This window comes from Falco rusticolus, chromosome 5, assembly GCF_015220075.1.
Source record: "Falco rusticolus isolate bFalRus1 chromosome 5, bFalRus1.pri, whole genome shotgun sequence".
Lineage (NCBI taxonomy): Eukaryota > Metazoa > Chordata > Aves > Falconiformes > Falconidae > Falco > Falco rusticolus.
The window spans coordinates 87,979,917-87,986,115 of NC_051191.1; the positions used below are offsets into that span (position 1 = coordinate 87,979,917).

Sequence of the window (6,199 nt, forward strand, 5' to 3'; positions counted from 1 at the left end):
CTAGACGGCTCTCCTACATCTGTTCTCCAGTCAGCCACCCCGGTGTTCTCAGCAGGGATGGCAACAGGACTTCCACATCCCCTTCCCTTCTCTGGCAACACCAGACCCCAGGAACAGAAAGCAGCACGCAAACCTCCAAGTAGAATCACAGAACGTCTCAAGTTGGAAGGGACCCGTAAGGATCATTGAATCCAACTCCCTGCTCCTTGTAGGGCTCCTTAAAACTTAATCATGTAACTAAGAGCATTGCGCAGATGCTCCTTGAACTCTGACAGGCTTGGTGCTGTGACCACTCCCCTGGGGACCCCATCCCAGTGACCAACCACCCACCCTCCCAGCAAAGAAAGTTTTCCCAACATCCAACCTGAACTTCCTCTGATGCAGCCTCCTGCCATTTACTCATGTCCCAATATATTCTAACATCGTAAGTACTGTTATTTGCAAAGCAAATGAGTATATTTTTTATTGAACTGCAACATTAGTCATATGTGTGCAACTTACGCATTAGAAATGGTAGCAGCTGAAGCTCCTGGGACTTAGTCAGAATTGCAGGTTCAGAATCATTTATGTTGGAAAAAACCTTCAAGATCATCAAGTCCAGCTGCAATTTCCTTCATTCCCTCTTCCTTTGGTCACGTCCTCACCAAATCCTTTTCCCACCCAGCCCCGCACCATGCCTCTGGTTTGCTTGTTTGGTTTACTCTCCTGTAAGGTCTCTCGCCACAAGACTCTGCTCTAATAGGTTAGAGCCACCAAGGCTTTACATTCTCCATTCCCCTGTTCCCTGTCAGTGAAGGAACTCTATGGAGACTAAAGATGGTCTTACACTGTAAGAATGGTCCTAGTCCAAGGATGCTCTATATGCCTGGGAGTTCGCCCAGATTCAACCACTGCCCTCCTAAAATTAATGATTATTCTCCCCACCATGAATATAACCTTTTATCTCTGCTACATAGTCCCTGCAGTTTCCTGTGATTCCCCTGTGACTGTTTCAGGCCCTGCCTTGCCATCATCTACCTTTCTCCAGTCCTCTTCCTTTATTCCACCCACCCATCAGCTCCTGCACCCACCGAAAGAATCATGTCTCCATGAAACCAGCAATTGGAAGTTTTTAGTAGTACTAAAATAATTTAGTCCATACTACAGGTAATATTATTAACAGTCAATATTTTCTACCCTAAATGACAGATTTATTACAGCCCATTATTTTTATTATTGAGTGTAATCATATCCCCATGCTGCTGAAATCCCCTGGGCATCCACAGTGCTCTAGCAGTAATAAATAACCAATGCACACAGAAAAAACTTTGCTAAGGTGACTTTAAGGTTGCAGGCACATATCAGTTGTTTGAGTGCATATTGCCTCTCAAGAACGTTGGAGTTTACAAGTTGTTCGCAAGGAACAGCACAACACAACTCTCATTTCTTACGTATTTCTGCCCTACGTCCCACGCAGACCTACATCAGAGGGTTTTGCTTTAGCTATTTTCTTATTTCTCCAGCGGACATACCTGTATCATCTCCCTGTGTTCCCTTGTAGCAATTAGAATAAGTTAGGCCTATTGACAATGTCAGCTTAGACACTCTAGTTAAGGTTATGGATAAGGGAATAGCTTAGATTTAAGAACAGAAGAATAACTTAAGCAAGAGCACGTCAGGTGCCACTTGTCCAAATGAGCAAGCTGAGGGTGGTAACAGACAGTTGTTGGGCAATGAGGGAATTATAGTGGGCTAATTGAGCATTGAGTAATCTCTACCAAAACCTATATCTGACAGCACCTGGAGTCACTTGTGGAGAGACCCCGTGGGACCCCACCACCCAGCAGTGGGACTACACGTGGCACAGCTGGAGCTGCTACACTGACCCATCCAACTTCTCTTCCGGGCTGCTTCACCTCTCCCACTGAACAGAGAAGTTGTACAATTCATAAAAATGCATATATCTGCGATTAAAGTGTTCTGGTGTCTAAGTCCATTTAGTCTCTGCAGTATCATTTGGTCTTAAGCGGCAACAGCCCTGTCTCCCTGCGTGTACACCTATGCAGCATCCCCGTGGTCAGCTAACGGAGGCTAGGACACGGGGCAGCACACGCTGCGTTTGCTCTAAGCTATGCACAAGCTCATCAGCCAGCTGACAGGCCACACTGGGCAAGTCACACTTCAGCTCTCACCATCGTCTTTTCTCCCAGTGAGGGCACTCATTTAAGTCTGTCTCCCTGGCCCAACCTCCAATTTTCCTTGTGCTTACAGGAGCTTCACATTTTTTGAATTGCCTGTCCTGTTAGAAAATTTGGTGGAAGTCAGTCGACTGATACCAGAGAAGAGCAGGACTGACAGGTTGACACACAGGCAGACAGAATGATGGCCTGTCCCTTGCTTCTTTAAGAAGCCAGAATATAAAAAAACACATCAGAAATGTAAAAATTCCAGTTAAGGCGAACCACTGAAACATAACTCCTGTGCTGCTCCAACTGCATTCCTATGGAATACCATTTCACCATCTCCCCTCCACTGTAGAGTTTTAAAGCTATGCACCAGAGGGCACAGAACTATTTGTTATCTACTCCAAATAATAACCATGCTGCTTTGTTACCACATTAACCTTTGGTCTTTTTCAGGTACAAACTTAAATCTCACTATCAGGGAAGATGAGGTTTATCTGTGGAGGCAGGCGAGTGCAGCATGCAGGAGCGCTCCGACAGCAGGGCAGGAGGTGGAATTGTCAAACTTAACCTCGTAGGCTGCTAAATACCTCCTAGAGCAGCTGGCTGACCTCGGCATCTGGCAAGGTCGCAGCCCTGCGCTGCACAGGGAAAGGCTGCCTTCAGCACGCTGCTTGTGTAAATGAGGATCTGTGTGCTATGTGTGACTGTAAATAAAGCAATAAACCTCCCTGCTTAAGCTTGGAATATTCTGGTTCCTTAGATGCACCATGGACTACAACTACTTGCAGCTAAGTTCAGCTGTGTTTTGCCTTATGCCAAGGCTTCTCCACACTGGAAAAGAGACAAAGAACTTGAACGATTTTGCTAAGACACTCAGTCTTATCTCTCCAGTTTCCTACCTCTTCATTTTTAAAACATTTGCATGTTACATGCCCACACCACACCAGTGAGCCTGCAACAGGAGCTGAGCAAGAGGCAGCGTGTCCACTCCTGCAAAGAAAACTTTTTCCTGCTTTCAGCCCAGGAAAAGTGAAAACACCAATGTTACCAGCAAGAAGAAATTCCAGTCCGGGGCAGGGGGCGGGCGGGGGGGGAAGGCTGTTTAACAAAAGAAAACCCCAAAATATTTTCTTCCAAGCCAAGCCTGAAGCAAACACAACATTTCTGACAAGTGCTGTGCAGCTGCTGGGGTTCAAGGTCACTGTTTTCCCCACTAGGTCACACTCCTTGGCTGGCCCACCTCCCCCACCGTGCACGGTAGCTCGTGAGTGCACACTTGCTTCCTGCAGGACACTTCACACTCCTCTAACACGCAAAGTTCCATGTAGCATGGAAAAAAACTCCCAATTCAGGATCTTTCCCTTTGCAGATCAGCACAAGTACATTCTGGAACTCTGATTCTTCATGTGTTATTAAGCACCCATGCTGTTACAAGGGGGAATAATGCAATTTTTAACTTATTTGTTAATAGATATAGGCTAGAATTTTTAAAATACTTAATATTTTACAATATCTTCTATGAGTTAAGCACTCAGTTCAGTGGGATTTGGGTGTCTGAGCAAATAGGGTCCTTTGAAGAGCTAAGGCATAAAGAGCTTTGAGATCCTTCAATGAAAGAAGCTGTAAGTAGCACAAAGAATCATTGGCTACACAGGCAGGAATTGTCATTATCATCTTATTTTGCAATAGCAAAACCCTGTATAACAGTTCAACACATTAGGCATTAACACAGAGATAAAATATTCCCTAAAATAGGAAGCTTCCTCTAGTGAGAGCCTGAAAATTGCTGAGCTGATGGAGAAATTCCTATCTTCTTAATGCTTTTTGTATTAGATCTTTGGCCCACTGCTGTACTATCCCTCAGAGTGGAACTGGAGAAAAAAATGGTTCTGCAATAATGAGTGTTCAGCTGTGTAACGTTCACCCTCGAAAGTACTGCACCAGAACACAGCCCATATGAAGGGCTTGGGGCTGGCTCGGGCAGCAAGTTTCCCTCTCAACACTCTGGTACCTCCTGCAAGCTTAGCACAGTCCATGAAGCCAACAAAGAGCTGGGAGGAAGAGAAAGAAGTGTTACAAGACAGAAAGCAAGAGGACATTTGAATTTCATAAGGCAGGTTAACCCCGCAGGGCTGAGAAGCAAAAACAACTTATTCTGAATAAACATGATATGGAAATTGCAGAGATAGAATTGAGCATGAATTTATCTAGGAAGCTACGGCACAAGTTGGTGTGAGATGCCATCAGGAAAGCATTTTGAAAACTGAAGACAAGAGAAGTGATCTTACCAGCCACGTCTGAACCCCAGCCTCCCTGTTCCCAGACCCTGTGCTATTGGTAGGAGAGGTGATGGGATAGCGATGCCCGCTTTTCAGAGGCAGCTCCCACTACAGCCCCTTTGCTCAGCCATCAGGCTGAAACAAGTCCTTGAGGAGCATATTACGTGGTTTGAGTTTGCAGCCTCCTACATCACATCCAGGCATTGCCAGTGGGAGCGCTAGATGACATAGCCCGAAGCGGTGGCAGGGAACATGTTAGCAGGTAAGCAGTAGGACTACTGTGGGCCAGTGCTTGGCTCTGCATCCCAGCCTTCTCTCACCGGTTAGCAGGGACGTGGAAAATCACCAAGCCTAGGTACATCATCCTCTCTGAGTAGCCAGAAAGATGGTGAGGGATAACACAGAGGTACAACATGGGAGCAGGCATACTCTACAATGAAGCTCCATGCCCTTGTTCCAAGCCATCCTCCTTAGCATGACTGATGGTCCCAGGCAAAATAGTCAATTTACACCCATTCTGAGCATATGAAGGTATTTGACAGATGAGCTCCAAAGAGCCTAGCTGATGTGATTTAAGATGTTACCCCTCCACAGCTGTCTGGCCTGTCCCTCTGCCAGAAGTTACTGCCCCAACAGCAGGTAAAGCAGAAGAAACATGTGCCTGCACCTTGAATGCTCCAGCTCAGGCTGGTGCATTTGCATAAACTGCCAGCAAAGGGTGGGTTTGCACTAATACATCAGAGGAAAGCTGCAGCCACTGGAGCACAGGCATATGTCTCATTCTGCCAACTCTCCAGTCATCTCCAGCAAAGGAACAGAAAGGACAGCTGAGGGTATTGAAGTCATGTGTGCTGGGTACAGTTAGTCATATATATACAGTAATCTGAGGAACACACTGTTTTCAAGTCCATTTTCGTAAAGCCTGGTAATCTGCAGAGCCACTGATGCACAGCCTGGACGACGACTATCAAGCATTGTAAGACAAGCAGCCAATGCCAAGGAGTGCACCTCAAATGGCACAGCTACAAGGCTGCACAGAGCACCGAGGGAAGGGAGACTTCACTCACCTCCCACACAGACCTCTTAAACCACCTGGGGAGAGTGCCAGCTCATACCTTGGCTCAGTGTCATCAAGAAGGTTGATAAGTCATCACCCAACTAAAACTGCTTTAGAATTACAAAACGGCAAACTAACAGTTTACTGGAAAATTTCCAGGGGTGGAAAAAAGGCAGAAAAATCTGGTCAGCTCATTCTAATATCCATTTCTGCTATCAGTGTCAGTGATGCATGTTTATGCTAAACATTTCTTTATCTCATACAGCATAAGACTTGCTTTTTACATGAAAATCATTTGTGCTTTGGAAAATCCTGTAATGCGCTGATTTGCTTTGCTTTCTGTTGTATGCTCTCACTTTCTTGTTTGTTTTGTGCTTGTATCTCTTGCTTGTGATCTCTCTGTATGCTGAAAATCCAGTACAAATATTTAGTAAACAATAAGCTCATTGCTGCTTTCAAGCAGAAAATTTGCCTCTGCCTCACAGAACATCTATTTTGGCTTGTATTTAATTTTTTTAATAATGCATGATTGTATATCTATAGATCAGATCTTCCCTTGCTTAGATTCTACAGTGGTGGGTGCTTTGTAAAAGTCAATATAGATAAAATCAGCTGTAATCCATTTATGGCATGCTCCTCTTTGATCAGAAGATATATCAATTATTTCTTTTCTTATATGACAGGCACAAAACTCCTTT

General features: G+C 45.1%; 1 long non-coding RNA gene across 5 annotated transcripts in view; it reads right to left on the minus strand.

The window, feature by feature from the left end:
• Positions 1-6,199, minus strand: part of LOC119148711 — an 87,728-nt gene that overhangs the window by 40,288 nt on the left and 41,241 nt on the right. The gene's annotated exons all lie outside the window — the stretch shown is intronic.